The following is a 14,535-nucleotide window of genomic DNA, read 5'->3' as shown; positions in this document are numbered from 1 at the left end:
CTGTTCCCTCTATCAAAATAAATCGGTTGTACGGTGGCTTTGGAATATGGTGACAAACATTTAAATACCTCAATACTTATACACATTTAAATACCTCAAATCTCAATACACACACATTTAAATGCCTCAAAACACATATTTAAATACCTCAAGACACACATTTAAATACTTCAATTCACACAGTGAATATTTTTCAAAGAAAAAATGAGAGCTTTCTTGAAAAAAATTCAGTCTCCAATTCATTAGCTGCTGACTGGACATAGGACACTTCCCGATCTATGGTTTTCTGAACGGCACGGAATTTCTTGTTCAGAATCTCGTAGGATGTTCCAAGCACTTTATATCAGTCATGATTATATTTTTATATTGTGCTTGGAACATTCTACTCTGAAGGTCCCCTATGAGATTCTGAACAAGAAATTCCGTGCCGTTCAGAAAACCATAGATCGGGAAGTGTCCTATGTCCAGTCAGCAGCTAATGAATTGGAGAAAACCATTGCTAGCTCTGCTCAGGTGCTGGCCAAGAATTTGGAAGTGCTATTTATACTTCAGAGATGGAAATTGTGGAGAAACGAGAACCTGGGTTTCTATGTAAGATTTTATTTTAGTGTCGAGTGTTGTAGTGAGCGCCACAGGCACTTGCCTACAAAATTCTCTTCTTCTTCTTCTTCTTCTTCTTCTTCTTCTTCTTGCTTGAAAAAAAAGTCAGGTAGGTACTCGAAAGAAAGTTTTCTACCCATCAAAAGTTCAGACTTTCAGAGTGTTCAGATATTTAATAGAAACTCATTAAACTCCTAAAATAACTTGGGTTTTGCCCCCTCGAACACTCTTACTACTTCTGATAAAACAATGGGGGAAAGAGAAGGTTGTGGATTTTATTGAAAGTTATCAGTGCATTTAGAATCGTTCGTGATAATTGATAAGGCTCGTGCAGACTTCTTTCGAAGGAATCTGCTTTGAGAGAAAAAAAGAAAAAAAAAAAAAAGGTGCCGGAAGCCCAATCGAGTGACTAGGTTCCGGAACTCTATATGGGGAAGTTTGACACTATAATTTTAGCATTCCAACAACCTAAATCAGGGGAAGTAACCCAATATGTATATCAATCTCTTATTAGACGAACTGCTCAACTATTGAGTTGCCAATTGACACAGTATACTAAATCAAACACAAATGTTATAAATTTCATAGAGTTCTTCCAATCTCTTATTTCTTATTAGACCAACTGCTCAACTATTGAGTTGCCAATTGACACAGTATACTAAATCAAACACAAATGTTATAAATTTCATAGAGTTCTTCCAATCTCTTATTTCTTATTAGACGAACTGCTCAACTATTGAGTTGCCAATAGATCAGTTGCGCTTACTTGTGTGATGTTTCAAAGTCATAGAGCAGGAAAAATGAGGACCAACGGAATTTTTCTTTTTCTTCTACGACTTCTAGATACCGAGATAAATCGATTTAAATAATACCGATAAATCGTAAAGTTTGACGTCACGACATATGCTCCCGTAGGCGATGACGTCATAACTCATGACTCCCGCTTCGTTTGTTTGTGCGCAAGCGTTTCTGCGCATTTTGACATTAAGTCTGACGTCACAACTCTATGAACTTTTTAATTGAAACGGCAATTAAAAATTGAATTTTCGACCTTCTAAAGTTACTTTTTCGGAGTTTTGACTTCAGATTTGGATTTCTCACAACTTTTTACGTAGGAATCGACCTTTTATTAATAATATTTTCCCAATAGATCAGTTGCGCTTACTTGTGTGATGTTTCAAAGTCATAGAGCACGAAAAATGTGGACCAACGGAAATTTTCTTTTTCTTCTACGACTTCTAGATACCGAGATAAATCGATTTAAATAATACCGATAAATCGTAAAGTTTGACGTCACGACATATGCTCCCGTAGGCGATGAAGTCATAATTCATGACTCACGCTTCGTTTGTTTGTGCGCAAGCGTTTCTGCGCATTTTGACATTAAGTCTGACGTCACAACTCTATGAACTTTTTAATTGAAACGGCAATTAAAAATTGAATTTTCGACCTTCTAAAGTTACTTTTTCGGAGTTTTGACTTCAGATTTGGATTTCTCACAACTTTTTACGTAGGAATCGACCTTTTATTAATAATATTTTCCCAATAGATCAGTTGCGCTTACTTGTGTGATGTTTCAAAGTCATAGAGCACGAAAAATGTGGACCAACGGAAATTTTCTTTTTCTTCTACGACTTCTAGATACCGAGATAAATCGATTTAAATAATACCGATAAATCGTAAAGTTTGACGTCACGACATATGCTCCCGTAGGCGATGAAGTCATAATTCATGACTCACGCTTCGTTTGTTTGTGCGCAAGCGTTTCTGCGCATTTTGACATTAAGTCTGACGTCACAACTCTATGAACTTTTTAATTGAAACGGCAATTAAAAATTGAATTTTCGACCTTCTAAAGTTACTTTTTCGGAGTTTTGACTTCAGATTTGGATTTCTCACAACTTTTTACGTAGGAATCGACCTTTTATTAATAATATTTTCCCAATAGATCAGTTGCGCTTACTTGTGTGATGTTTCAAAGTCATAGAGCACGAAAAATGTGGACCAACGGAAATTTTCTTTTTCTTCTACGACTTCTAGATACCGAGATAAATCGATTTAAATAATACCGATAAATCGTAAAGTTTGACGTCACGACATATGCTCCCGTAGGCGATGAAGTCATAATTCATGACTCACGCTTCGTTTGTTTGTGCGCAAGCGTTTCTGCGCATTTTGACATTAAGTCTGACGTCACAACTCTATGAACTTTTTAATTGAAACGGCAATTAAAAATTGAATTTTCGACCTTCTAAAGTTACTTTGTATGTATAGATTGCACCTGAAGCCCTGGAACTGATGTTAATCCTGCTCGAATATTGTCGATCGATGTGAATCGACGGACCATGTATGGACACACCTTAAAACCAAAAAATACCTACCTAGCTCAGCAGTCAGTCTAAAGATTAAGAAGTTCAGCCAGCCTAGTTAGCTTGGAGGGTAGCTCGTCTGCCTTGTAAGTGCTAGGTCGCGGGTTCGATTCTTGCCCGGGGCGACCATTATTCCAAACAGATAAGGTTCGTTCTCGGAACGGCTGGTTCTCTTGTATCCTATTTTCTCTTAGATCTCGTTATGATAAGATCTTTGTTGTTACAGTGTCCTCTATCAAACCTCTTCTATCAAGTGCTGTAACAGGAGCGTTACTTGAAAGGATTTGGGCCCCGATACTTTGGGGGCCGGTATTGGTCCTTTTTCTGACTAGTTTTACAGTTTAACTGAAATACTGAACCAGGCTTAAACACGGGCTTCTGTGATTTCCTGTATACATCTTGATTTTTTGAGGACCTCGAATTTTAGGATCGAATTTCTGTTTTGTTTGGTTAGAGTTTGAGGTTGAGGACGGTTTCGAGATTTTCTGTTCAGTCTGTACGACGTCTATATGTTACCTACTACTATAACTAATAACACTATCTATTATGATGGTGGTAAATTAACGACCGCAAAAAAAAATGACGTACCACTACAGGTAAAATAGCGAACAAACAAAACTACACCTAGATTTCGCGTTTTTTTGTTTCTAACAATAAGGCCTGTCGCACATTGCACACGTAGACGTGCGACTTTAAAAACTTCAACTTGTGAAAAATTATAGCTCTCACACTTTAGGAGACCCAAGTCCTGAACCAGGCTTAAACACGGGCTTCTGTGATTTCCTGTATACATCTTGATTTTTTGAGGACCTCGAATTTTAGGATCGAATTTCTGTGAAAAGGTAGAGTTTGAGGTTGAGGTCGGTTTCGAGATTTTCTGTTCAGTCTGTACGACGTCTATATGAGACTTACCTACTACTATAACTAATAATACTATCTATTATGATGGTGGTAAATTAACGACCGCAAAAAAATGACGTACCAATACAGATAAAATAGCGAACAAACAAAACTACACCTAGATTTCGCGTTTCTTTTGTTTCTAACAATAAGGCCTGTCGCACATTGCACACGTAGACTTGCGACTTTAAAAACTTCAACTTGTGAAAAATTATAGAGATCTCTCACACTTTAGGAGACCCAAGTTGCGCGACTCTAGTGTGAGAGGTCTCCATCATTTTCATAGGTTTAGGCCTGTCTCACATTGAAAGTAAAGTCATGCGATTTTGAGTTGCGCGTAGTCGGCTCCAAAACCAAACCTATGAAAATGATAGAGACCCTCTATAGACTACATATATCATTTTCATAGGTTTGGTTTTGCAGCCGACTACGCGCTACTCAAAGTGGCGCGTCTACGCGTGCAATGTGAGACCAGCCTTAGATTTTCCGGCCGTATCGCGCTTCTAAAAGTCGTACGACTACGCTTCCAATGTGATACAAGCCCAAGAGGTCTCATTTCCATAGGTTTGGTTTTCAGAATGCGTCGCGCTACTAAAAGTCGTACGACTACGCTTCCAATGTGATACAAGCCCAAGAGGTCTCATTTTCATAGGTTTGATTTTCAGGCGGCATCGAGTTTTGACTTCAGATTTGGATTTTTCACAACTTTTTACGTAGGAATCGACCTTTTATTCATAATTTTTACCCAACTGCAACTGCTCCACTGATACAGTATACTAAATCAAACACAAATGTTATAAATTTCATAGAGTTCTTCCACTCTAACTTGTGGCACCCTATCACTAATTTTTTTCTCAGTGTACGTTTCACGGAACTACTAGTTCATTTCGCGTCTGGACAAGGCTTGGATTGTAGGCGTCCACATGTCTGCAGGTTTTTTTTTTTATGTAGTGTACAGTGTAAGTACACCTTCTTTCAATTCATTGTAATTGCGTTCAAGAGAGTTCTTTACAATACAGATATCACTTGATTTTTATTTCGTGGGTTGTTATAATCAGCACGATAAAAAGCACTTTTTTTACCTTTCTTTTCGATCTGAACACTCCTCCGTACTCTTTGCTTCTTTACTTTTCTTTTCGATAGAAATTGAATACTCCTCCGTAAACTTTGCTACTGTTCAGGTAAAAACGAACTTCTTTCCTATAGAGGTTGAAAGATGTAAATATTCTTTTTTTTTATGGCCGGGTCCACAATCTAAGTTTTACCTCGGTTTAAGATTAACTTTAGCAATCTAATTGGTTGATTTTCTTTTTTTTTAATAAAAAATTTCAGCCAACCAAATTGCTCAATCCAAGAGTTTAACCTAAACGGAGTTTAAATTCACTTTGTGGACCCGGCCAAGAGAATTTTAACTGTTCAGCTGATTTAACTGTGCCTCCTTGAGTCCTTATTTATGTGGCTTTTCCCCCTCTAGAAATCTTACAGCATTCCTGAGATAAATCTGTCTCCCCTTAATTGTGTTAGTCGTGTCCAAGTCGTGCCCAAAACTACTCCCCATAATATGTCAAAATATATAAGACCTTGGTTAGGCTGCGGGGGAAAAGGTGTTTCTAGGAAGGTATTAACATTTATGAAAATTCATAAACAATAAAATTTTACTCGAAAACTCCATTTTCTACAACTTGGTAAACGTAAGTACGTCGTTTTCAATAAGACCAAACCATATCGAATCATGTACATAAAACATGACGTAAAATAGCAAATAGCTAACACCAAACACCTAGTGTAAACATTTTGAGGTTTTATGCTAATTTCATTCAAAACCAACCTGCCCCGCCTTCTAATCACAAAGAGGTGAATAAATTTCTCTCGAGACGAAAAAAAAAGCGATGAAACACCCATAACGCGACATCAAATGACACAATTTACGATCCGAACCAAATTTTGCTGAGATTTTGGTCCGGCATCCCACAATCTTCGTAAAAAAATAATCCACCTTTCTTGACCTCTTCTTTTCGTTCAGGAAGCAAAATAAGAAACGAGTGTCGATTGAGAAGAGGAAGAGGAAGAAGAAGAAGAGGAGGAGGAAGAAGAAGAAAAGGAGGAAGAAAAAACCCAGGGTGTTAATAAAATTCAAATAATTTTCGAACTAATTTAAAATTTTAGAAATTAGACAGAGTCCAGACACCAGGATATTGGTGCAATTCATCACAACTTTTCATCCCACCTGTTTTGTCTGACGATGATAACCGACTACGCGCTACTCAAAGTGGCGCGTCTACGCGTGCAATGTGAGACCAGCCTTAGATTTTCCGGCCGTATCGCGCTTCTAAAAGTTGTACGACTACGCCTCCAATGTGATACAAGCCCAAGAGGTCTCATTTTCATAGGTTTGATTTTCAGGCGGCATCGCGCTACTAAAAGTCGTACGACTACGCTTTCAATGCGCGACAGGCCTGTCTTCTACTATAGCGTCATGTATTGCTGTGGTAATACCACGATTTATTGTGGTATTAGAGATTCCTCGCTATTGTCTATTTCTTCTCCACCTACGATGATAAATGAGAGTACATTACAAAAGTTTATTAATATGTATTACATACTTAGGTTATTATTACCAGAGCAGAATATGGCACCTAATTTACCAAAAAATTTAAATGGCAGTAAAAAACATGGCAAAATAAAGCATTTCTTCAACAATACGAGGCTTTTTTTTTATGCATTGTCTGGCTGGGGGACTTTAAACAGGGAGTATACCAGCCTGGAATTTCCCTTGCTAAAGCAATATCAAAGGTTGATTCAGTATCAAATGGACGTTGATACCTATCTATTTATTGATTTACTCTATTTGACACCGATGATTCATCGCTATCAAATATAGTATATAAGGGATAAGTCCTTCTATGGGGACAGACTGACTGACTGACGGACAGACTGACAGACAGACACCGAAGCGAATACAATAGTCCGTCCACTACACCTTTTATTATTAGTAATAATAAAGGAAGGACGGACTAAAAACATCAATAAGACCAGATATGTATCTCGTACCTACAGGGTGTCTGAAAATGAATAATATTTGGGGTTGTGGATAGATTAGGTCGAAATAAGTGTAGAAAAATGAGACATTTTTTTCTTCTTTTTTAATAGTGACGATAATTCCATTGTCCTGATTACGCTGGCACAACCCATAACTTATAACACCTGTAGCTCAAATTGATTGCATTTGCTAACCCCATTTTCAATAATTGAATAGAATAGAACATCTTTAAGCCTTTTACGATGATAAATGAGAGTACATTACAAAAGTTTATTAATATGTATTACATACTTAGGTTATTATTACCAGAGCAGAATATGGCACCTAGTTTACCAAAAAATGGCAGTAAAAAACATGGCAAAATAAACCATTTCTTCAACAATCTGAGGTTTTTTTTATGCATTGTCTGGCTGGGGGACTTTAAACAGGGAGTATACCAGCCTGGAATTATCAAAGGTTGATTCAGTATCAAATGGACGTTGATACCTATCTATTTATTGATTTACTCTATTTGACACCGATGATTCATCGCTATCAAATATAGTATATAAGTAACAAGCGGGGTCCGTCCCTCCGGGAATTTTTTAGCCCGTAGTGATTAGAGAAAATCAGTACCTATGTACCTACCTAATTTGTTTAATATTCAGTTTATTTGATTTTTTTTTTTTTTTTTTTTTTTTTTTTTTTTTTTTTTTTTTGTTTTTTGTTTTTTGTTTTTTTTTTTTGTTCTGACCCATTCTATCATCACCCATGCAGCTTAACTTCATACACAAAAAGCCCACTCCGAGGCTTCGGTGTGGGGGCGAACAGCCCTAAAGTATGGGTTGAGCTACTACGAATCTACGAATTATCACCCATAAAAACATTATGCATTCAGTTTTGGGAACCCTGTATTTTCTGATATCAGTAAAGACATCAAAGTAACGAAAAGCTGCGAGTTAACATCACATTAAAGTCACCAATATGTCCAATAACCACATACAACAACAACAACAACAACAACAACAACAACAACAACAACAACAACAACAACAACAACATCAGTAGAAGTGGACAAGTTCAAATGACATTACAATGAAGCCTGTTATGTCCCTGTATTTTCTGATATCAGTAAAGACATCAAAGTAACGAAAAGCTGCGAGTTAACATCACATTAAAGTCACCAATATGTCCAATAACGACATACAACAACAACAACAACAACAACAACAACAACATCAGTAGAAGTGGACAAGTTCAAATGACATTACAATGAAGCCTGTTATGTACACACGGTCTGAGCAAGGTAACGAAAACCTTTATAGGAGCGGGTTCTCAAATTGTGCCTCAGTTAAGTAGCTTCTTATTGATGTCCAAATTTTTTCCTTTCCTTTTTAGCGCGAAAATAATAATAGTGCTTGTTTATACTGCTCGCATAGGACTGAAAAGTCCCTTTAATCCTGCAGTAGGCTACTATGTTATTGTGGTCAAATTCTCAAATTAGATTGAGAATAAAGTTTCATCCCTCCCCTGGGATTGAACCCTCGCTCTTATATCCAATTTTTTTCCTTTCCTTTTTAGCGCGAAAATAATAATAGTGCTTATTTATACTGCTCGCATAGGACTGAAAAGTCCCTTTAATCCTGCAGTAGGCTACTATGTTACTGTGGTCAAATTCTCAAATTAGATTGAGAATAAAGTTCCATCCCTCCCCTGGGATTGAACCTTCGCTCTCCTGTTAACCAGGCGAGCGTTATGACCACTATACCATCGAAAAGGGACCCCTTTGAAGGAGGCACTTAGTAATGCTGTGATATCCACAAAAGTTGTGCAAAAGCTCTGCTGTACGACAAAGAATTCATGATGATTTGATTTGATATTCTGAGAATCGCTGATTAAAAAAGCTAGTAATGAGCAAGCTAATGTACCTATCCATCTTAATATGGACAGTTTGAAGTTCAATGTAGACAGATGCTATATTTAGACCGAGAGATTGATCATGAATAAAGTAAAATGCATAAAAAGAGTAAAAATAATATTTTCTTGAGGACCTTAGGATTATAATAGAATCATACCTTGAAGGTACGAGTTATATCTATTTATCAGAGTAGGGTACGAGTACTTTTTATTGTATGTCCATTTGTAATGAGGAAGAGTAAAAATAATATTTTCTTGAGGACCTTAGGATTATAATAGAATCATACCTTGAAGGTACGAGTTATATCTATTTATCAGAGTAAGGTACGAGTATTTTTTATTGTATGTCCATTTGTAATGAGATGAGCCATTTTCATTACAGTTAGCTTGGTTGGTAGCGCGTCTGCCTTGTAAGCGCTAGGCTGCGGGTTCGATTCCCGCCCATGGGCGGATTTTATTCTGAACGGATGATGTTCGTTCTCGGAACGGCTGATGGCTTTCTCCTATTCTGTCTTCCTTCTCTTCTCCATTTCGGGACGATAGCACTTTCTAGCAGTTATAGTTCCCTTTATCAAATCTTTTCTTTTTTTTAAATGGTTTTGCCAAAACGGTTCAATTTTCCAGAAATCTTATGGCAAATATTTTCCAAACACGAAAGAAATTTTCTCCTTCGCTTTTGGAAGCCTTTCATTAGTGCGTATCTGATTGGTACTAAAAAGAGATCAGAAGGTTCCTAATAGGTAATATGCATAAGGTAGCAAGTTTTTAATTAATTTATTCTCTCACATGTTTAGTGGACAACACTTGATTCATTTCGTGCGAATAAGACCTTGGAAAAACAATGCAAAAAATAATAAATAGACAATAACAGTAACATAATAATAAAATCTTGAAATTTTCTCGGAAAAACGAAATCTCCGGATAGGCGTTTTTCAATAGAATTTCCCTGATGCCTGTCCGATTCACTCAAGGTGATGGTCGAACGATTTTTCCCACTGGTGAGAAGTGTTTCAAGTTTATATTATACTGTTCGTCCAACTAGTATTACCTACTTATGACTAAGTATCCAGTTGAAAAAACATCTGGTGTGATTTGTGAACATCACACGACTTTCCTTATCCTATATCATTCTAATGTGGTCAAAATACCACAAACTGATGCGCCGATGTTTCTTTTTGGGGAGTCTACTTTCATAACTCTGTTAAAATAACGCCAACCCTTACACCGATCCTAATCAAAAGTTGCTAGTCTCAAGCTTAACCGTTCTTAAGTTTACAGACAGACAAACACAGGGACCAATGGCTGTAACTTTGAATGTAGGCTCTAGGGACCTCAAAAGTTCAAAACGTGCTCTTATAAGACCTTGGAAAAACAATGCAAAAAATAATAAATAGACAATAACAGTAACATAATAATAAAATCTTGAAATTTTCTCGGAAAAACAAATCTCCGGATAGGCGTTTTTTCAATAGAATTTCCCTGATGCCTGTCCGATTCACTCAAGGTGATGGTCGAACGATTTTTCCCACCAGTGAGAAGTGTTTCAAGTTATTGTTCGTCCAACTAGTATTACCTACTTATGACTAAGTATCCAGTTGAAAAAATATCTGGTGTAATATGTGAACATCACACGACTTTCCTTATCCTATATCATTCTAATGTGGTCAAAATACCACAAACTGATGCGCCGATCTTTCTTTTTGGGGAGTCTACCTACTTTCATAACTCTAATTCGAAATCGATAACCGTTCAGTCAGTAAAACTGAATGCTACCAAAAAGCTGTTAAAATAACGCCAACCCTTACACCGATCCTAATCAAAAGTTGCTAGTCTCAAGCTTAACCGTTCTTAAGTTATTTTGTTGACAGACAGACAAACACACGGACCAATGGCTGTAACTTTGAATGTAGGCTCTAGGGACCTCAAAAGTTCAAAACGTGCTCTACCAATAAAAATTGCCCGTCAAAAGATTTAATTGATTACATTACTTTGTAGCTGGAGAGGATGAAGTTCGCGACCTAGCACTCGCAAGGCAGATGCGCTTAATGCGCTACCCTCCATGCTAACTCGGCTGGTATAGGATAAGGAAATTAGAAATACGGTTTCCATTCTGTTCTATCGCATAGAGTTCGTCCTATCCTAATTGTTCTGGACTTGATTTCCTTTCGGCTGGACACACATGGAGGACACACCCAGATCTTCTGCATGAGATCGAGATATCGGTATTTGTACAAGAGAGAATTCCGATGGCCTCGTCCAGAATTTCTCACAGCTCTGATTCACTGAGAATAAAACTAGGAAGCCTAATCGAGTGAGTGGGTTGTGGGAATCCGGAGCTCGACATTTTACGTAATATATCATTCCAACACTTAGAAACAGGCGAAATAACTCAAAAATGGAGTTCTTCCACCCAAAGTCTCCTAAAAGAGAGAAGGAAGACAGGATAGGAGAAAGCCAGCCGTTCCGAGAACGAACATTATCCCATCAGGATAAAATCCGCCCCGGGCGGGAAACAAACCCGGGGCCTAGCGCTTACAAGGCAGACGCACTACCAACTAAGCTAACTAGGCTGGCTATGTTGATCTTGGACAATACCATAGATGAATAGACAATAAAACTATAAAAGGGACCCCTTTGAAGGAGGCACTTAGTAATGCTGTGATATCTACAAAAGTTGTGCAAAAGCTCTGCTGTACGACAAAGAATTCATAATTTGATTTGATGGGACTTGGTAGACCTGTGCATGAGCCCTACAAGGCCCTACACTTGAATTTAGACCACGCTACGCCACTGAAAAAAAAAAAAAAAAAAAAAAAAAAAACGGGGGTTTTACCCTCGATTACATCTAGGGGACAATCTATAGCTGTCCGAATGGGGTCGTTAAAAGCCAGCAGCACGTAAGTGCCCAGATGTCGGCCAAGTCACCCATCCAGATATCAACCACGCGCAAGATTGCTTAACTTCAGTGAAACCATTTATTTTCGTTTTTGATGAGGGTATACTTTTACATCCGACCTTATCAGTTCTTAATTAAACGCGCAAAATAATGTTTGATATACATATTGGTCTGTGACAAAAATAAACATCCTGATAAGGATTAAAAATAAATATAAATTATTTTCTTCGTAAAAGATTACATTAAATACAAATCAAGGAAGTCAGATGAAAAGTAGGTACTTACATTTTGTTTGTAAGCAGAGAAGTGATTTTATATTATTGTTTGTAAACAGAGACGTAACCTAAATCATAATATCAAATCAAATCTTATAATAAAACCATTAACTCTTGGTAGGACTCAATTTAATGAAAATTGAATGAAGAACACTTGACTTTCATTGTAAAACTAAATAGATTACTTTTCTTATCGTTTAATAAGTATTACTTTCCTTATTATAGGAAAAGGAAAGTAAAAACTGAAAGTCAAATGTCCTTCATTTAATTTCATCAAACTCTCGATTTTTAAACGACCTTCCAGTTCAGTGATAAAATTGGGTTTTTCAAAAGTAAAATTGTATCTTTACATTATTTGATACTATTGTACTTTCCTTATTATAGGAAAAGGAAAGTAAAAACTGAAAGTCAAATGTCCTTCATTTAATTTCATCAAACTCTCGATTTTTAAACGACTCGATTTTTCCAGTGTGTTTTCAGTGATAAAATTGGGTTTTTCAAAAGTAAAATTGTATCTTTACATTATTTGATACTATTGTTAGATACTGTTTACGAGTTTATGACAAAACCGATTTGACGATACCTAATATTCCTATCGATCGATACCAAGCGACATTTCTACTAATCGACATTTCAAATTTATTGATTCCTGTCCTGATCTACCCATAGTCCTGATTTCAACATATCGATTCTTTTTTCGATTTATCGATTCCCATTTTAATTTATCGATAGTTGCGATTGACGATACCCTAATATTCCTATCGATCGATACCAAGCGACATTTCTACTAATCGACATTTCAAATTTATTGATTCCTGTCCTGATCCACCCATATAGTCCTGATTTCGACTAGTGATAAAATTGGGTTTTTCAAAAGTAAAATTGTATCTTTACATTATTTGATACTATTGTTACTGTTTACGAGTTTATGACAAAACCCATTTGACGATACCTAATATTCCTAATCGATCGATACCAAGCGACATTTCTACTAATCGACATTTCAAATTTATTGATTCCTGTCTTGATCTACCCATAGTCCTGATTTCGATATATCGATTCTTTTTTCGATTTATCGATTCCCATTTTAATTTATCGATAGTTGCGATTTCGATTTGGATGTGCTACGTTTCGTCGGGCTATGATGCCTTCTTCAGTGAGCTTCTATTCCCCGTCCGGATCCAATAGATATTCGTGGAGTACCTCGACCCATGGTAAGAAAACCGGGACCGATATTTGCGACGGGGTCCCCGTTTGGGCCGCTTTCCCCGAATTGAATTTGAATTAGAAACAGTAAAGTAGTATTTATTTATATAAAAAAATCACTAAAATGTCTCCCCTCCGGCAGAGACCCTAGGATGAATGCAGCGTTTCCTTTGGGCCGCTTTCCCCGAATTCAATTTGAATTAGAAACAGTAAAGTAGTATTTATTTATATAAAAAAATCGCTAAAATGTCTCCCCTCCGGCAGAGACCCTAGGACGAATGCAGCGTTTCCTCTCTGTATGATGGCCAGACCAAACTTTTGCTCAAGAAAATGCTTAGATCGGGATTCTCCCGTGATATCAAACAATTTCTTGCCCTCAAACAATTTCTTGGTCCAGCCAAACCTTTGAGTCAACGCTCCATTTTCTCCACAGCGAAGGGTTGAAATAAATTATTTATTTCTATTTCAAATAAACAGTTTTTTTTAGTAAACTAATATTTTTTATTTGTACTCTAATAAATACAAATAAAAAAATATTTTAACTATTAGCTAGTAAAACCCAGCTCAGTGGTATTCGTGGTTCGAATTCAAGTCGAAATTTATCCTCGTTAAAACGGGTTATTTAAGCTAATCTGCCCATCATGGAAAATCTTGAATCGTGAGATCATTTCAGGACATCATCTCTTTATAATTTATGTAGATTTTGTAGATGTTGAATTTTGCGTGGTGGATTATATAAAGCCCGGAGAGTCGTTTGTAAACTTCTCATATGATCTCATATTTATGATGAGGATCATGTTGGGGTAAATTGATACTTCTGACCAGCAGGTTGCCCGTGCTTCGCCACGGAAAATTGATCGTACCTCGAGATCGGTTTAGATTTCGGCAATATCCTCTCTTACTGCACATCTAGAAAATGTCAAGACTATTCCTACCAAATTTCAGCTTTCTAGGAGAAAATTGATCGTAATTCGATATCGGTTTAGATTTCGGCAAAATCCTCTCTTACGGCACATATAGATCGTATTGGGAATATTCCTGCCAAATTTCAGCTTTCTAGGTGTTGGGGGTTTGGAGATAGAGCGATCAGTGTAAGACTATTCCTACCAAATTTCAGCTTTCTAGGAGAAAATTGATCGTAATTCGATATCGGTTTAGATTTCGGCAAAATCCTCTCTTACTGATGCACATATACATAGATCGTATTGGGAATATTCCTACCAAATTTCAGCTTTCTAGGTGTTGGGGATATGGAGATAGAGCGATCAGTGATTCAGTGTGTGAATGAGGAATGAGTGAGTGAAATTGAATAGATCGCTCTTTTATAAAATCGACGAGACATCTTGGTTCGTC

The 14,535-nt window shown here is 36.9% G+C and overlaps 1 protein-coding gene and 1 long non-coding RNA gene across 2 annotated transcripts in view; both read left to right on the top strand.

Annotated features, from left to right (window-relative positions):
- Nucleotides 1-14,535, top strand: part of LOC113466718 (CAP-Gly domain-containing linker protein 3-like) — a 43,119-nt gene that overhangs the window by 8,161 nt on the left and 20,423 nt on the right. The window lies entirely within an intron of this gene.
- Nucleotides 4,790-12,582, top strand: LOC113466724. The gene is made up of 2 exons (XR_003391040.1): nt 4,790-4,828; nt 12,446-12,582. It is a non-coding gene; the product is annotated as an uncharacterized LOC113466724 (long non-coding RNA).

This window comes from Diaphorina citri, unplaced genomic scaffold (genome assembly GCF_000475195.1).
Source record: "Diaphorina citri unplaced genomic scaffold, Diaci psyllid genome assembly version 1.1 scaffold321, whole genome shotgun sequence".
Classification (NCBI taxonomy): Eukaryota; Metazoa; Arthropoda; class Insecta; order Hemiptera; family Psyllidae; genus Diaphorina; species Diaphorina citri.
The sequence above is the reverse complement of the archived record's forward strand: the minus strand, read 5'-3'. Positions and strand labels throughout refer to the sequence as shown.